Source organism: Belonocnema kinseyi, chromosome 2 (genome assembly GCF_010883055.1).
Source record: "Belonocnema kinseyi isolate 2016_QV_RU_SX_M_011 chromosome 2, B_treatae_v1, whole genome shotgun sequence".
Lineage (NCBI taxonomy): Eukaryota > Metazoa > Arthropoda > Insecta > Hymenoptera > Cynipidae > Belonocnema > Belonocnema kinseyi.
The window spans coordinates 182,516,428-182,535,945 of record NC_046658.1 but is presented as its reverse complement, the minus strand read 5'-3'; the positions used below and the strand labels follow the sequence as shown (position 1 = coordinate 182,535,945).

General features: G+C 28.0%; 1 long non-coding RNA gene across 1 annotated transcript in view; it reads left to right on the top strand.

The window, feature by feature from the left end:
• Window positions 1-19,518, top strand: part of LOC117167428 — a 55,619-nt gene that overhangs the window by 35,687 nt on the left and 414 nt on the right. Inside the window, exon 2 of the long non-coding RNA XR_004466395.1 lies at window positions 19,012-19,385. This is a non-coding gene — a long non-coding RNA (uncharacterized LOC117167428). The remainder of the gene's footprint in view (window positions 1-19,011; window positions 19,386-19,518) is intronic.

Sequence of the window (19,518 nt, the reverse complement as noted above, 5' to 3'; positions counted from 1 at the left end):
CTCTATCCCATCCACACACTACTCCTTTCCCCTGCCGAGTGAGTCACGCCTACCCCGAAAGGGAAATGGCTTAATGGTGTAATAATAATAATAAAAAAACTTCCGGTTCAAAAGTCCATTTTCTAAAAGATTAAAACGTTTCAGCTTGAAAATTTAACTCATTTGTTGATAATTCTTTTTTTGGGATCGAAAATTAATCTCCTATTTTGAAGATTTTTTATTTGGTCGATGATTCAACTATTTTGTTAAAAATTCGTTATTTTATTGAATATTTTTTGTTTGCTACTTTAATTAGGGACCCCAAAATTTTAATGGAGCATAAATATTCTGTTTTAATCCTGTTAATTAATCGACCTTTCAAATTTCAGGGTTTATTGTAAAAACCAATCCATGGCAGCCATACCTATAAAAAGGCTATAAATGTATTTAATTATTTTTAGCTCAAATCGATATAGAGCATATTATTCATAAAAAGAAATAAGTCCTATAAATTTTCTTGAATGCTTAGGCTATAAAAAGAGAAAAAATCCGTAGTAATCAGTTTTCACATGAAACTAATACTTTTCTATTATGATGTTGGAAAATGTCGGTACGACCAGCGCGAGCATTATTAAAAATTACTATTGACTTTTAAATATGGTTACTTGTTCAAAAAATGAGCAAGAAACTTATAAGCAGATGAGAAGTTTAAAAAAATGCAACAATGCATGGAAAGTTGTAGAAAAAATCTGAACTGTATACCATACCCTCATTGAAGTCTTATCTTCCAATTAAGCCAATAAAACTTTTAAAATATTGACAGCCGAGAAATTCTCAGAAATTGACAGGACGTAATGTTTGTAATCGTATCTTTAATTTAAGCGAATAAAAATTGAAAAATATTCACGGGATCCCAAAATATGAATACAAATGTTCAACTGCATCTGTGTCGAGTTTCAGTCGGCAATGACCGCAGTCGGCCGTGAGAGTGGTGATAAATTCTCAGATTTCGTTCCTTAACTTCAACTCTTACTGTGAATTAGGAAACTTGAGGGAAGAAACTGAAATCGACAGAAAGTTATCTTTGTAATCTTATCTTTAATTGAAGCCAATTAAACTTCAAAAATATGCATGGGTTCCGAGGATATGAATAAAAATGTTCAAGCGTGTCTGCCTCAAGTTTCAGTTGACGAAGACCGTCCTACGAAAATACGTGTGCAGTATGCTGGAAACAGCTCACGCACGAGCCGGCCGTGTACGCACACAGAGTACCAACCAATCATGCGCGATCTGACGCACTGTTGCGGTGCAAGCTGGCTACCAGCCCCCTGCAACGACTGTACGTTAGCGTTAGTTCGCAGCGCAGATGGCGCTGGGAGTCTTTCCAGCCTGTTTTTACATGGCAGGCATAGGCAAAATTGGTTCGAAATTAATTTAATTTATATTATTCGTAATGACAATCGGTTTTATGCATGACATAATAAAAGCTCCATATCTTGTTAAATATGAGAGTAAGTGAACAAAAAATCGTTAAAATATTCTTTTCTAGCTGCGGGAACTTGTGATTGGTTTCAATCGTACCTTGGAGTAACTGAATTTAAAGTATTTTTCAACTCAAGAAACAAAATTAAACTTATAATTATACTAAATTTTATTATTGAATTCCAAATACGTCTATCAGATTTATTTTATTAAAAATAATAAGAATTAACAATGTCAGATTTTGGTATAAATTAATAATTCATTAGCAACAGTAGCCCGAATACAATAACAGATAATTTATTGGAATAAACGAATTAATCAATTGATTGAAGTATTAATTAAGTTAAAAAAAATTAAATTTGAATAAATAAATTAAGAATGTATAGTTTTTATTTTTTTTCTAAAACTTTTTATAAAAGAATTTAAAAAATAAAGATATCGTTTCACTTTAATATAACATGTTCCATATTTCTCATAAAAATACATACAGTTTTTATTAATTTTTTTTTATATTTACACGAAAGAATTTTTAAAAATAAAAGTGTAGTTTCAGTTTAATATAAAATGTTCAGTATTGTTTATTAAAATACAGTGTTTGATTGGTTTTTCACATTTCTACAGAAGAGTTTTATAAAATACAGCTTTTATATCATTTTTTTATTTCTACGCCAAATGTTTTTTAATGAAGATATCGTTTAAGTTTTAGATGAAATGTTCCATATTTATTATTCAGGGTAGCCGTTGGCCCAGGAAATCTGAAAAACCGGGAAATGACAGTGAATTTATTTTTTGAGCGGGAATTTTACAAATTTTTACAGAGAAAAAAACGTCTCTCCAAATTTGATCTGAACAGTTTTTTAAATCACCAAATGAATTTTAATTCTTTTCAATGATGACACCATTCAGTTTATAATGCGTAATTCAAACATTTTCTACTATCAAAATTTTCTATTTTAAGTTTAAAATTTTAATTTAAAGAATTTTAATATGCAGTCTTGAATACTTGCATATTTAATTAAATAATTTTTTAAATAAATCTGTGCTTTAAGTATTAAAAGGGAACAATAATTTATTTTAAAAAAAGCTATTCGAACTCCGTTCAAAATTTAGGAATTTCCCGATATAAACGTTAAGAATTAAACGTTTTCAATTCAAAAGTTTTAGTAATTTAAAAAATGTAAGCTTCTCATTTAAAATTTATAAATAATTTTCAATTTATAAATAACTTCATAATAATGCATTTTTTATCAAATATTGTTTCAGTCTAAAATATTCAATTTAAAATTTGTTTAATTGAGAAAAAGAATAATTATTGAATAGTTAGAAATATTTCACCAAATATTTCAAAGTAAAAAATTTGAAACTGATTTGGTTTACATAGAAAGCTTTGAATCTCTAGAATTTCGGAGAGCTTTTAAAATTTTAAACGTTACAGTTTAAATTGTTCTACCTAAAAAATGTTTTATTTGTAATTTACTTTGTTAAATTTTGACGTATATATAATAATTGAACACTTATTATTTGTAGACAAAATTTGAATAATTTTAAGAGGTATTTAGAAGTTTTGAAACGTTTCAAAATTAATTTTGAACTTGAAATGATTTAATTTAAAACAAAATGTAGATTTTTGCCAATTAAAAAAAATTATAAGCTTTTTAAGAATTGCCAAAGGATTTAAAAGAATAAAAATATTTTCTTAAGATTCTTAGAAAAATTGAAAATAATTTTTCATTTTAGAAATTTTTTTAAAGAGAATATTCAAAAAGATTTAATAAGATTTCTAAAATTGTTAAGGAAGAATCTGGAAGATTTTAAGAAATTTTTTTAAAATTTATAGGATTTTCTAAAAATTGTAGGAAAAATTCGATTAATTTCAAAAATGAAAATAATTTAACTTATAACTTAAAAAGTATTCTTTTCTTTAAATTTAATTTTTAATTTTTAACGTTCCTAATCTAAAATTGTTTAAAATAATATAATATAAAAAATGTAAAATTAATTGATTGTTTAATTTAGGGCATTGAAAATGATAACGTGAATTAAATTTTTTTCTGAATATTTGAACTCATTAATTTCTAAAAGTTAAAAATGTTCAATTTTTCAGTTTATTTGGATTGTCTTAAAAATGGTTAAATTGAAAAGTGTTAGTACCTTCAATTTTTTATCTATAAATTTTAGTGGCCGTGAAAAATGTTTCTAAACAGAGAAAAAATCGGGAAATTACCGAGAATTTCTTTCTTGAATGAAAACGGCCACCCTGTTATCAAAACACTTAGTCTTTATTTAATTTTTAATATTTCTACAGAATAATTTTAAAATATAAAGATATAGTTTCAGTTTAAGATAAAATCGTCAATAATTTTTATTAAAAAATATAGTTTTTACTCATTTTTTTTTACAATTCAACGAAAGAACATTTGAAAATGAAAAGATCGTTTTAGATAAAGATGAAATGTTTCATATTTTTCATATAAATTTGTACACTGTACTTATTGCAATTTTTATATTTCTGCGTAATTTTTTTATTTGAAATGAAAATAATTAAATGTAAAGATATTATTTCATATCTCACAAACAATAATATTAAGACTATTAAATTAAACAACAATCAATTATTGCAACTTTCAGAATATCTTCTGAATTCGTGTTTTGCTCCACAAAATATCTTGTGTAAAAAAAATGTCTCGCGCATGCCGCATTCGGGTTTTACAACAAAATTTTCACTTAAGATGGCTTTTTGTCAGGCTCTAACATTTTCTTTACCTTCTGGCAGATAAAATAAATTAAATTTTGTTGAGGAGCTGTCATAACCTGATATTCACATGCAGGAGTAACACACCGCATTCCACCCATTTTTGTTATTTTAGTGCAAGTTTCTAAAGTAGTAAAACTTAAAAAATGTTCACACTTTAATTTGTCATACATAAAACCGAATGCCATTTCGAACAATATTAATCAAATTAATTTTTCACTAATCTTTCCTATGCTTGCTATATAAATATAGGCTGGAAAGACTCCCAGCGCTATCTGGCCTCCACGCTTCATTTGATCGTACTAGTGAACTAACTTCGATGCAGGGGGCGTTCACATATCGGACCGCCGCTCGAGACGCAAAAGTTTTCGACGGTGCGAATTTGGTTCGAGTGCCGGACCGATACGTGAACGGACATAGCCAGCTAGACCGCAGCAGCGCGTTAGATCGCGCATGATTGGTTGGCGGTCTGTGTGTGTGCACGGACAGATCGTGCGTGAGCCGTTTCCAACATACTGCACACGTATTTTCTTGTGCGGACACCTTTATCGCCGACATGTCCAGGCGCGACTAACACTCGACGCTGACACGCTTGGATATTTTAAATCATATCTTGCGAACTCGTGAATATTTTTTAAGTTTTATGAGCTTAAATTAGAAATAATATATTAAGGATTACATACTGTCCATTAAAGAGTTTTTCTACAAATTTCCTTGGTAACGTCACACATTGAAGTCGATATACAAAATTCAAGAAATTTTTGCATTTTTTTGAATTTCTCACGAGGCCTATTCTATTCAAAAGATAAAAAATATTGTAAAATGATTTGATGAAACAAATCAATCCTTTCTTCGACCGTTGATATTTATTGATTTCAAATTGCAGATTTCAAATTATTTATGTTTATTATTTATGACATAAATAATTTGAAATCGATAAAAAATATATCGGTTAAAGATCACACGACCCGAAATTTTTGACGGTAGTGTAATAATTAAAAATGACTAATAAAAGCTAATGAATAGGGTCTTGATTATAGCAAGGAATTGATTAATCCTCAGTGATTGCAAATATAGACTGAGGAAATTGATTATAATAAATATATAAATGTCTAAATTTTTACATCGAAATTGAGTAATTGGTAAATGCAGATAGAAGTGTATTTATTGCTGAATGTTAATGTAAATCAATAGAAGGTATAGTGTTCCACTTTACCCATCTCGGCAAAATGTACTTGTTCGGATACCATCACGCTCTTTTCTCTTTTTTTTCCGATCAGATTACGCAAGTACACTCTATTCTCACTCAACTTCTTACAGGGTGAGGTTAATTGGGGCATGGAATTTCTGTTTAATCTTCCTTGGACTCACTGATGCGAGAATAAAAGAAGCATGAGTGCAACTCTCGGTAATTGACTTCTATTACATCTTCAACTTAATCCGAGCATTAGACTCATTTTCAGGTAACTGGTTAAATAAGATTTTCTCACTTCTTCTTAATATTACAAAATAATACTTATTCGAAGGGGCCGTCCATAAACTACGTTACCAAATTTTGAATATTTTTTACTCCCTCATTGACGAATTTAGTTTTGGCTTATTTTTAATAAAATAGTTCAATTTTCAACAAGGAAATAAATTTTTCACTAAAAAAATAAAGTGTCAACTATTGCGATTACGTTTCTACAAAAAAAATTTCAACAAAGTAATTGAAGTTTTACCTAAAACGGACAAATTCCCAACTTGAAATAGAATACATAATTTTGTGTAATTACTTTTGTACTCTGGTCTAAAATAATTAATTTTTTACAAACACCTACTAGTTAAATTCCAGCGTAATTCCTTATACTTGTAAGATTAATTTTTGAAACATTCCAATGTTTTATATATTTTTATATTATGGATTTGACCAGATAAAATGTATTGAATAATTTTAAGTTCATTTTTGTTGTCTGCTGATCTAAAATTAATATATTTTTATTATTGATTTTCAATTCAAAATTGCTCTCAAGCTCGGCTGAGATCGAAATACAGGTGGGGTGGGAACATCTGACCGGCAACATGAAAGACCTGGGTTCGGATCTAAGCGGAGTTATATTTTCAGTAAAAAACTGATTTTCAACCAAATAAAATACTTTTTTTAACAAAATAATTAAATTTTCAAAACAAGAAAATCAATATTTATCCACAGAAATGAATGTTTAACTAAAAATAGAACAGTTAAATATTCAGCAAAAAATGGGATAGTAAAATTTTTAGGTAAAGAAATAAATTTTTAACTAAACACGGATTTCAAATTTATTCTGCACTTTTTCGCACAAAAAAAGTGGCTTTAGCGTCATAGTTAAATTTTCAACAAAATAATTAAGTTGTTAACAACCTAATTGAATTTTTAAATAAATCATTGAATTTTCAAACTTCAAAGGTGCGTTTTCAACTCAATTATCGATTTAAAAAAAAATGATTAAAATTCAACCAAAAAAGTTGCATTTTCAATCCAACATAAAAATTTTTCAGCAACATAGTTGAATCTTTAACATAAAAAGATAAATTTTTTACCAAATGTCGAATTTCCATCAAACCACATAAATGTATGACTAAATAGTTTATTTTTCAAGTAAAAAAAGGGCTTTAACCAAACATGAAAATAGTTGACTTTTAAACCCTAAAAGATGAATTTTTAATTAAATAGTTGAATTTTTTATTGAAAAAGATAGGTTTTCAACAACAACAAAATAAATTTTCAAAAACGATAGATTTCCAAAAAATACATCAATTTTCTATGAAAAATTAAATTTTAACCAACAAAAACTGAAATTTCAATAAAATACATGAATTTTCAAAACTCAACCAAAAACAGTGGAATTTTCTGTTAAAGAGAAAAATTGTGAACAAAAAAAAAGTTTTTTACGAAAAATGTAATTTTTATATATTCAGTTACAAAAAATTGCAAAATATAAAACAACCCATCTAATTCAACAAAAAAATACGAAATTTTACCAAAATAGTTAAATCCTTAACCAAATAAAGAATTTCTTTACTAATAATATATTCATGGAAAGAATTATTTTTTCAACTGAAAAATATCAATTTTTAACAAAAACGTAATTTTTAAATCAAAAATAGAAAAGCAAAATTTGGGGTTCAAAAAATTAACTTTTAACAAAAAATACTAAGTTTCAACAAAATGCATGAAGTTTCAACATAATTGTTGAAATTTTGAAGCCAAAAAGAAGTTGAAAAAGAGTTGAAGTTTTAACCCGTAACTATTTTCAAATAAATAGTTAGATTTTCTACCAATTTTTTCAATTTTCAACCAAAAAGGATTAATTTTCAAACTAGAAGATTAATTTTCTATTATTCATTAAGGAGATGAATTTTCAAGAAAAATGATAAATATAAAACAAAAGTTAATAAAAAGGTTCATCTTTTGACAAAATAGTTGCATTTTTAAACAAAAATATGATTTTTTAACACAGGAAAATAATTTGTTACCGAAGAAAATTGGTTCTTTTTTAATTGAAAATTCAACAATTTGGTTGGAAATTTATGTATGTTATTCCAAATTTGTCTCCCTTGCCAGAAAATGTTTCTTCGTGATTAAAAATGTAACTGCTTTACTTGAAAGTTTAAATATTTTGTTAAAAATTCATCTTATTGGTTGAAGATCCATCTTTTTGGTTGAAAATTGAAATATTGTGTTGAATATTCGTTTTTTTTTTGTTGAAAATTAATATTTTAACTGATGATTAAACTATTATGTAGTGCTGCAAATATAAAAATTCCATTTTAACGGAAGTTTGATCGTTGTTAGTTTGAAATTCAATTCAGAATAATTCATCTTTTTGATGAAAAATTTATTGATTTGTTTGAAAATTCCTTTGAAAATTCAAATTATTTGGTTAAAAATGTGTGTATTTTGTTTCATAATTAATGTTTATGAGAAGAAAATTAATCTTCCTGGTTAAAAATGAGTTCTTCTTTTAAATTTTTTTTTTTTTTTTTTAACTGAAGGTTTAGAAAAGTAAGAAAACTGGTAAAGCATAAATCGCTACTATTCTATTTTGATCTTTTTGGCACAAACGTAATCTCATTAGTTAACATTTTAATTTTTTATTTAAATTAATTTCTTCGACTAAAAAGTTAACTATTTTTTATTTTAATTTAATCCTTTTTTTGTTAATATTTAATTTTTCTTACTAAAAATAGAATTATTCTTATTTTAGTTGAAAATTGATCATTTTTATTTCAAAATAATTTTACTTTATTTTAAACTTGTCTTTCATGGAAGAAAAATAATTTTTTCGCTTGATAATATAACATTTTGTTTAAAAATTCCTCATTTTATTTAAAAGATAAAAATTTAATTATTTTGGTACAAAATTCATATTTTTGGGTGGAAACCACACATTTTTTTCAAGGAATTTGAATTTGAAAACTCTTTTGCTTTAAAAATTAAAAATTTTTTGATAAAATTTTTGTTCTCTTGTAACTGAACAAATTTGTTGGTAGAAAATTTAATTATTTTGTTTCTTATTTGTTTGAAAATTAGTCTTTTTTGGTTAAGGATTAAATTAATGTGTTAAAACTATTTTTATTTTAAAATTAAAATACCGTTTGTTGGACTTTGGTTAAAAATGTAACTACTGTTTGAAAATTCCTTTTTTCTTGGTAAATAATTTATTTTCCTGACATTGAAACTATTCTATTTCTGGTTAAAAATGTATCATTTAAACTTAATTTTGTTGTTGAAGATTCATCATTTCAGTTAAAAAAAATTTTCTACAAATGGAACTATTACAGTTTTGCTTGGAAATTTAGCGTTTTTTTAGTTGAAACTTAAATTATTTTGTTAAAAAATTGACATTTTTGGACATGAATGTCAACTTTTTTGGTGAAAATTCATATTTAGAGAGGTTGAACACTCAAATTGTTTTGGAGGAAGTTCGTCTTTTCGGGTTCAAAATTCAACATGTTGGATAAGACTTTTTTATTTATTGACTCAAAAATCTTCCTTTGTTAAAAATTAATCTCTTTTGTTGAAAATTCTGTGAAAAAAAAATGGTAAGGGAAAATGAAAAACTGACCCGGGAAAAGTCAGTGAGTTTAGAAATTGGGATTTAGTAGCAACCTGTGCTGCTTCTTCAAACATTACGCTCGTTCCGCAACATCGCACCGAGAAGAGTCACTAGTTAATCCTTCTAGCAATCACCCCGGGCGAAGAGCTTCACAAAGTCACTATACGTCACAGTTTATAGAAAAATACACAAATCCAACTGAGAATAATCGGATTAAATAAAGAAAAAATAGACAATTAGAGGATGTCATTATACATTCACCTTGTGTGGTTTGTTAGAAATAAATACGCATTTCGAAATTACACTATGTTGCGTTGGCGTGCATAGCAAGGAACTTTGATTCAATCCCTCGTTAACCACGCGAATGGCAGTAACGTTCCGTGAAACCAAGTTCACGCATAACAAGATGTTACGTTATTATTGCGCATTATGTATAACACTCTGAGTTAGATCACACTTAAACTGAAACTCTAATGCTCTCCTCAAAGTTACACTCACTGATTTGATGCTGCAAGACCGTAACTCATTGTTTCACAAAAAAATAATTTTCACATTTCGTAAAACGGTGTACACTCTAAATTTGAATAAGTCAAAAATCACTGATACGAAGCCAATTTTGACTGATTCAAATAACGCCAATTAAACGACTGACAAATCAGTCAAAATTAACTTTTCAAATCAGTCAATTTGACTTACTGATGAAATAAATTATTTTTTATTATCCAATTTCTTGAATTATTGATTAATTGTTTACAAAAAAAAACAAGAAATTTCTAACAAATACAACAATTTTCAACCAGAAAGTTAAACTTTTAATGAAAGAAGATGCATTTTCAACAAAAGAAAAAAAAGAAATTTTTATTTTTCAGGATATTGCAGGATTACAGGGATTACTACGAATTACTTTATTTATTCCAGATTTCAAGTGAATTATTTTGTGTTAAAGTTTATTGACCTGAATTACAAGCGGATTACTCCTAAATACTGGGATTACTTCGAATTACATGAATTACTCGAGATCACAAGTGGATTACTTCCGATTACAATTGGATTGCCCTGCAATTCAAGTCGATTACTCCGAAATACCGAGATTACTCCGAATTACAAGAATTACTTCAGATAACTTTGGATTACAAAGGGATTCCTCTGAATTACAAGTGAATTCCTCGAAAACACTGGAATTGTTCCGAATGACTTCATTTACGGCGGATTACAAATGGATTACTTCAGATTACAAGTCCATTTCTTCGGATTAAAAGTGGTTTAATCCGAAGAAATGGATTGATTCGAATTACTTGAATTACACCGGATTACAAGTATATAACTTTGGATTACAAGTGGATTCTTTGGAATCACAAATGGATTACTCAGGAATACTGAGATTACTCCAAATTATATGGACTATTTTAGAAAACAAGTGGATTATTTGAATTACTTGAACAACTCTAAATAAAAAATGAATTATTTCGTATTAAAAGTGTATTGATCTGGATTACAAGTGGATTATTCATAAATACTGATATTACTTCTATTTATACGAATTACCAAGATTAGAAGTGGGTTATTAAGAAATACTGAGATTACTCCAAATGACTTGATTTTCACCGGATTACAAGTGGCCTATGACGGATTATAAGTGAATTACTCCTGAGAACAAATGTATTACTGAGGAATACTTAGATTACTACGAACTACATGACTACCAAATACTGAAAAATACGAGAATAACTCCGAATTTCTTGAATTACACCGGATTACAAGCGGATTATTCGGATTACAAGTGGATTGTTCCGAATTATTCCAAATTACTAATGAATTATTTCGTATTACGAGTGTTTTGATCTGAATTATTGGTGGATTACTGCTAAATACTGGGATTACTCCGAATTAAATTAATAACTCCGAATTTCTTAAATTATACCGGATTACAAGTAGATTACTTCGCATTAAAGTGGATGGTTCCGAACGACTCCGAATTATTATCAAATTATTTCGTATTACAAGTATTTTGATCTGGATTACAAATGTATTACTCCGAATTTCTTGAACAACGACTGATTAAAAATGGATTACTTCGAATGACAAGTGGATGGTTCCGAAGTATTCCGAATGACTAATGAATTATTTCGTATTACAAGTATTTTTATCTAAATTACAAGTGGGTTGCTCCTAAATAATGGGATTATTCCGAATTAAATGCATTATTCTGAATTAAATGAATTACTCCGAATTAAAAGTTGATTACTCAGGAATACTGAGATTACTCCTAATTACTTGAATTACACAGGATAACAAGTGGGTTTCACGGATTACAAGTGTATTTCTCCGGAGTACAATTGGGTTACTCAGAAATACTTAGATTACTGCGCATAACATTACTGCTCCAGATTACTTCCGATTACAAGTGGATTGCTCGAAATTTCAAATGAATTTTTTCGTATACCATGTTTTTAACTGGATTACAATTGAATTGCTGCTAAATACTGTGATTACTTTGAATGGTATGAATTACTCCTAATTACAAGTGAATTACTCAGAAATACGTGAATTAATCCGAATTTTTTCAATTACACCGGATTACAAGTAAATTTCTTTGGATTACAAGTGGATTCATCTGTATTACAAATGAATCACTCCGTGATATTAGTGTTACTGCTAAATAAATGAACTAATCCACATAACTTTGCAAAAAAGTGGATTAGTCGGAAATACTGCGAGCTACAAATAAATTATTCCGCGTTACAAATTTTTTGGTCTGGATGACAAGTGGTTTACTCTCAAATACTGGGATTACTCCAAACTATATTGATTTTTTCAGACTACAAGTGAATTACTTAGAAATACTGTAATTACTCCGAATTTGTTAATTTACACCGGATTACTAGTCGATCACTTCGGATTACAAGTGTATGGTTCCGAATAACTCCGAATTACTAATAAATCATTTCGTATTACAAATTTTTTTATTTGAATTATAAGTGGATTACTCCTAAATACTGGCATTACTGCGAATTGCATTAATTCCTCCAGATTACAAGTGAATTACTCAGAAATATTGAAATTACTTCAAATTTCTTAAATTACTTTGGATTACAAGTAGATGGTTCCGAATTACTCCGAATTATATTAATTACTCCAGATTACAAGTGAATTACTCAGAAATACTGAAATTACTTCGAATTTCTTGAATTACTTTGGACTACAAGTAGATGGTTCCGAATTACATTAATTACTCCAGATTACAAGTCAATTACTTAGAAATACTGTAATTACTACGAATTTCTTTTATTACGCAGGATTACAAATGGATTAATTTGGATTATAGGTAGAGGTTCCGAATTACTCTGAATTGATAATGAATTCTTTCGTATTACAAATGTTTGTATTTGAAATACAAATGGATTACTCCTACATACTGGGATGGCTCCAAATTACATAAGCTAGTCCAGATTACAAGTGGATTACGTCGGATTACATTGGATTATCATTTCAAATAACTGAGTCATTCAGCGGATTGCCAATGTTGTTTACCTATCGCTCTCACCCATTAAAAAATTGTTGGAATTCTTGCAAATGGTACATATTGACCCCAGAGTGCAAAAATGTATCGTTCACACTCATTATATTCGCTCTCTCTCCATATAAGAAAAGGAAAGTGCTAGGTTTCTATTTTTGTATTTTTTTTTGCATGCTTCATCTTCCCGGTGGAAAATGTTTGACATTTTTCAGCCGACTGTAGAGCCTCTTGTGCTGTCTTCAATGGAATTTAATTCTGGACGGGCGGGTTTCATGACACAACGACTTTCTTCAGTTCGGTTACTTGGAAGCCGAAAATTTCGTGGAATATTTGAAACGTATTGGATATTCGATAGGGTACATCCCGTCTCATATAACCGTAACCAGTACAGGCGAAAGTGCGCCCTTGGGTCAATGGCAATTCAGAATCGAGAGACAGTGATTTAATTATCTCCGCTCTAATTAGACTACTCGTGGAAGCTCCCTTTCTTTTCCCATTAAAGTGGGCCGAGGGCACGATTGAGATGCAGGAAAATCACTATAATCTCTCATTAAGTAGCGTCGAATCTCGTTCACGGAAAACAAATATTTTCGGACGAACAAGTGAATCTAGAATATATTTAATTCAAGGAATCTGTTTCCTTAGATGAGATTAAACGATTAGTTACATTATATAAACTCTTAGTGGTATGGAAATTGTATGGAAATTTTTAAAAAATATTTTATCTAGAGGTTTAGAAATTAATTCGGTGCCTTTACTTTGATGCCTTGTAACTCTTCGTGAAACTTGAATTTTATATGCAACATAATAGGTGGCGGCCTTGCGGACGTCACATCAAAAATCATTAGTGAATAAAATGGTGGCCGAACAGGAACTTTAAAGACATTTCGTTCTTTTTGCATTCCTAATAAGAATAATGGAGCTGAGGAGACTGAAATTATTTTTTCAGTCTTAGGAAAAGGGGTGGTAACACAAAAAACCTTATCAGGTATATCGGGATCCGTTAAAGCGGGAATTTAGTTTCGTGATTTTTTGAAATGGAATGCTCGGTTTAGAATCAAGGCCAAGCCAAGCCACACCAGAAACTTTTAAAGATTTTATCATTCATTAACAATAAAACTAAAAAATAAAAATTCTTAGTATATCAAAGTCAAACATTTTTGCTTCTTGCATTTTTTCCATAGGATAAATCGTTTGCAATTTACAGCTTTACAAAGAAAGGTTTTCTTCAAAAAAAAATTGAGGTTAGTTCTCTTGAAAAAAACTTCCAATAGAATAAAAAAATTGCGAATTATTTTTAAAAACTGTGATTTTTAAGAAAAAACCGTTTAGACTTTTCATTTCTTAATGAAAATCATCCTAAAATCCTCTCCTCTCAATGAAGAGCATTGCTTTTTTAATGTTTTTATTAATCTTGGACAAAACCGACAATTTTTTTCTCTTGTGACATTTTACCGTTCGATTGCCTTCTGATTGTTTCAACTAAGTTGAGAACTAAAAGAATTTTTTACAAACTTAAAATTGACATTGTAATTGATGGCCTCTAAATTAATTATAAGCATTAAATGTCTTTATTCAGTAATTTAAATATAGTTCTAGTTTCAAAATTCAAAATTTGTTTTCGGTTGCACATTTTTCTAATTTTCCATAGGAAATGGTCATAATTTAGAAAACTTTGTAAATATGATTTGCATTAAATAAAGATGAACTTATTTGCCTCAAGAAGTTTTTTTATAGCTTTTTTCTTATGCAAAAGATACTTTATTGCTTCTCTCAAGCAAAATTAACTAAAATTTATTAAATATTAGTAAAAAATTAATAATTGAAAATTGTGAATAAAATAAATCTTATCAATTGCTCATTACAATGTTAAAAAATGGTTTTAAAAAAATAACTAGCATTTCGAAAAATGACCAAGATATTAGTGGCCAAGATAGTGGCGTCTCGATTAATTAGGGACCGTGAATGAATTAAGTAAAGTTGTTTTCTGAAATTTGAAACCACATTCCCACATTTGTTGGAATCCTTTTTAGCTTTTATTAGAACCCTATTTAGGAGTCCTAAAAAAACGTAAGACGATTTGGATGAAGGGGAGGTTTTGGCAAAATCCTTTTTTGGCAAAATCCAAAAAAAAAGAAACAAAAAATTGTTTCTTATGAATTAACAAAATAGTTCAAGTTTCCACAAAGTGGTTAAATTTTCCAAATAAAACAAGAATCAGATGAAATCTAAAAAATGTTATAGTTGATGTTTTAAGCAAGAAAAGATTTTCATTTAAAAAAAAAAAAAAAAGTTGAACCAAAAGGACAAACGAGGACAAAAAAAATCATTTTCAACCGAAACATGGCCTTTTTCACAAACAGAGATGAAATTTCTACAAAAGAGATGAATTTTTAAATCAACGTCATCGAAAATGTTAAATTTCCAAGCCAAAAATACGATCGTTCTGCAAAACTGTTAAATCTTCAAGCAGGAAGATGAATTTAAAACAACGAAAAACGAATTTCTAACAAATTATATAAATTTTTAATGAATTAGTTGAATTTTTAAACTTCAAAATAAGATCTCTTAGCCAAAAATGGAATAGTTAAACTTTTAATGCAAAAAATTAATTTTTTATAAAATGCAGTAAAAAATGCAGTTGAAAAAATTAATTTTAAACGTAGAATGATTAATAACAAAAAATGTGATAGCTGACATTTTAAAAAAAAATTTTAATTTAAAAATAAAAAGTGATAAAATTTAAACAATAAAGACGAATTTTCAACAAAACACTTAAATTTTCAACTAAAATAGATTATTTTTAGACAAAAATTACTTTGTTAACCAAAAAAAAAAATGATTTTTAACTACAAAAGACTTAAATTTTCAACTGAACAATATAGTTCAATTTTCAAGAAAGAAATGCGTTAATAAAATGATGAATCAGATGGTGGACTTTTCAAGCAGAAAATACGAATTTTCTACAAAGTAAATAAATTTTTAATCAAAAAAGTTCATTTTTAACGGAAACAGATTCATTTTTACCTACATAGTTGCATTTTAAATAAAAAATATTAAATTCGGGAAAAAGAAATTAATTTTCAAACAAAAAAGAATGTTCAACAAAATAATTAAATTTGTAATCGTAAAAATTTTTGGGTCAAGGAAGAAAAACATTACAAAAAATGTGACCCTACTCATGGGAAAAAGGTAAAATAGGTACTGGTTTACAATAATTCTTTGAAGAATGAATAGTTATTGTTAATTCGAAAAATATAACAAAAAAAGTAATCAGTAAGACATTTTAGTCAAACTTATAGAAACAATTGAGCCTGTATGGAAGAATGTTAAAAATAAGCACTTTTTATAATAATTTTTTAAACAAATAAAATTTTTTTCTTAATTACAAAATATGACAACTATTCATTCAGGCATCGTCAAACTGTGTATTTGCAAAACTTAATTTAAAAACTAAAGTTTGCTTAAAAATTGCAAAGCAACAGCTATTTTTAACTAATCATTGAAAATCACGAAAAAATTACACTTCCTCATTAATCTGTTTGTAACATTATAAAAAAAATGTCGTACTCGAACACATTATTAACCATTTAATATAGTTAGTGTACTGATTTAAGCCCTGTTTTACTAAATTTTAAGGTCTATAGAGCAGTGGCACACTTGAAAAGTGATAAAAATACAACATTTAATTAATTATTTGAATAAAAATTAAGTTCTGGCAAAAATAAGAAATTGGCAGATACAAGTTATATCTAAAAGCCTTAGATCATGAAAAAAACATAAAACTCCGTTAAAAACTGGACTATAGAGCAATTTTTGTTCGAAAGAAGTGCTTTTCGGCTACAAACATTGACCGACTTATTCAAATTTTCCCGCCATGCTAGACATTTAATTTCGTGACAATCGCTCAGATAATTTTACTTCACATAAAATCAAAATACGTTTAGCAGTAATTTGTTATTCTTATAACAATAAAACCTACTACCTTTTACCAGTTATTCAAAAATAAGATTGGATTTTAAGTCGAAATATTTAATCACGAAAATTAAAAACAGCCCTTAAAATCAAATGTACTCTCATTAAATTTCTACTATTCAGGGCAAATTTTGATACCGACCTGTATATTAAATTTAATATAAATCTGTTCATTTTTTAATGTATATTAAATTTCAACTAACGTTTATGCAAATGACTTTATATACATTTGTATTACATTTAATACAGTTTTTTTTACGAGTGCGGGCTTGGGCTGCTTCATATCTTTTTATTTTTGCGTTGAGTATTAGGGTGTTCCTTATTTATTCTTTGTAGATTTTTTTTCGAATTTCTTTGGTCTAACTCTGATATTTTTTTTAATTACCAAGAAAATTATTTCAGTAAATTAAAAATGCAATTAATTTTGTTATAATTAATCGGAATTCTTTGGCTCTGTACAATTTTGATCCTTAGACTATGTTGAAAAAATATATCTACACGAAAAATTTTTTTTTTAAAAATTTACAAAATGGCGGATCACTAAATTTGAATCGAAATTACAATTATTACAATTATTAATGAAATTTCGTGAAATTCTTACCAGAGGAAGATTTATTTATCAGAAAGCACATGATGACAATTAAAATTCAAAATTCTGAAAAAATTAAAGATAACTGCCCAAATTTTGTTTTTCAAATTCATTATTTCTTTGTTTCTCCGTGACAATTTTTCAGGTGTTAATTAAAAGGCTAGATTATTATGAAGAAAAATATTTCGTGATGCATGAAAGTCAAAATTTGGGAAAATTTAAAATGGTGCCTTACGAAATACTCAAAAACTCATATTTTCTGTGCATTCCATCCAAAGATCTTCAAATTTGGAAGAAAAATCAATTGTATTGTTACAAAGTGTATGGTTGGAGGTTGATCCAAAAATTTTGACTAAAGTAAAAATGGCGCCTTATTACTATTTTTGAAAGTTACATAATTTTTGTTAACTTGAATAAAATATGAAATATATTTTCAGAAAATTTAGCGATTATCAAAACCATTGGGAGCTTTTGTTTCTCAATGAAATTTGAAAACTTTTCGCCGAATAGTCAGAAATGTTCATTTTTTTGTTATTTTAATAGCCAACCTTTTAATATATATTTTTTTAATTCTGAGAATCAATCAATTCTTTCCGGAATTTTATTTCATATTTTGTTTAAATTTGTACAAATTATGTGAATTTTTAAAAATAGTAATGAGGCGCCATTTTGACATTAGTGACAATTTCGAGATCTACTTCCAACCATACATTTTCTAAAAAGAAAATTGATTTTTCTTAAACATTTGAAAATCTTTGGACAAAAAGAATAGTAAATACGAGTTTCTAAGGCGCCATTATGAGTTTTTCCCAATTTTGACTTTCATGTATCACGAAATATATTGCTTTACAATAATGTAGCGTTTTAATTGACACCTGCAAAATTGTAACGGAGATACAAAGAAATAATGAGTTTAAAAAACAAAATTGCTTTCTAATAATTAAATCTACCTCTTTTATTAATTTGACGAGAGTTTGTTATTAATTCTGGAAATTATAATTTTGGTTGAAATTTAGGGATCTGCCATTTTGTAAATTAAAAACAAAATTCGTGAAGCTATATTTTTTTTAGCATAATCTAAACTTTAAAGATCATAATTGTACAGAACCAAAGGATTCCTATGAAATATCCAAAAAAGAACTACATTTACAATTTTACGGTACTTTTCCGCATGTTAATTGCATGAGAAATTCTGAACAGCTTTAGGTCACAGGTTAATATTACTCGATTTTGCTTAAATGTTGTTGGGATCATTTTTTTGGTAATTCCAATAAAATAAGAGGGTGAGACCAAAAAGAATCCAAAATCGAAAAATAAGGACCACCCTATTGAGTATGTATACTTGTTCTATTGGCCCCATTAATGAGGTTAACTGTAACAACAAGAGATATTTTTTTTTATTTTCACTGTTAAACAAATAAATCTGGGTTCCACCTGCCGTATCATTTTAGGACCACACGAGAATGTTTTTTCAGAGTCACATTGTAATATCTGAAATAATATTTTGTTTTTACAGTGTAAATATGATGTTTACTGGTCATCGTGTTTCATTAAGTCATGTTTATTTGACCTTATTTTCACTGATAAAATTTGTTCTTCCTTGGTTATACATCCAGATTTATCTTGTTTTCTTTTCCAGATTCGGGTCAGGCAAGTACACTCATTTTATTGTATAGCCAACTTCTATGAGGTAAATATCATGCATTTTAGCGTACGAAGTTCATAGTCATGTTCACTTGAGTTTTGTTTTTCACTGATAAAATTTGATTTTGCTGGCTTATACATCTGGTTTTGCTTATGCATGTGGAGAAGAAAATTGGTATATAAGCAGCGACAGGAAAAGAATAGTTTGAGTCAGATTTTGAAAAAAATTAAAAATGGATTTTTCACTTATTATTTTTTTCGCTGTGATGTATGTGGTTCTTCTCCTTGGAGTTGTTGACGAAGCTAAAGATTGCCCGACTAACTGTAACAAGTTCTTGACATGTTGCCCTCCAAAAAAATGCAACGAACGTAAGTCACACTTTTGATGAATTAAAATGAGATTACACTGAAAAAACTAGTTGGTTGGGACAACTAACAAAGTAGTAGGCCCAACTATTTTAGTTTGTAATATATGCCGCTGCTATTAAAGTGGTTGAGGCTA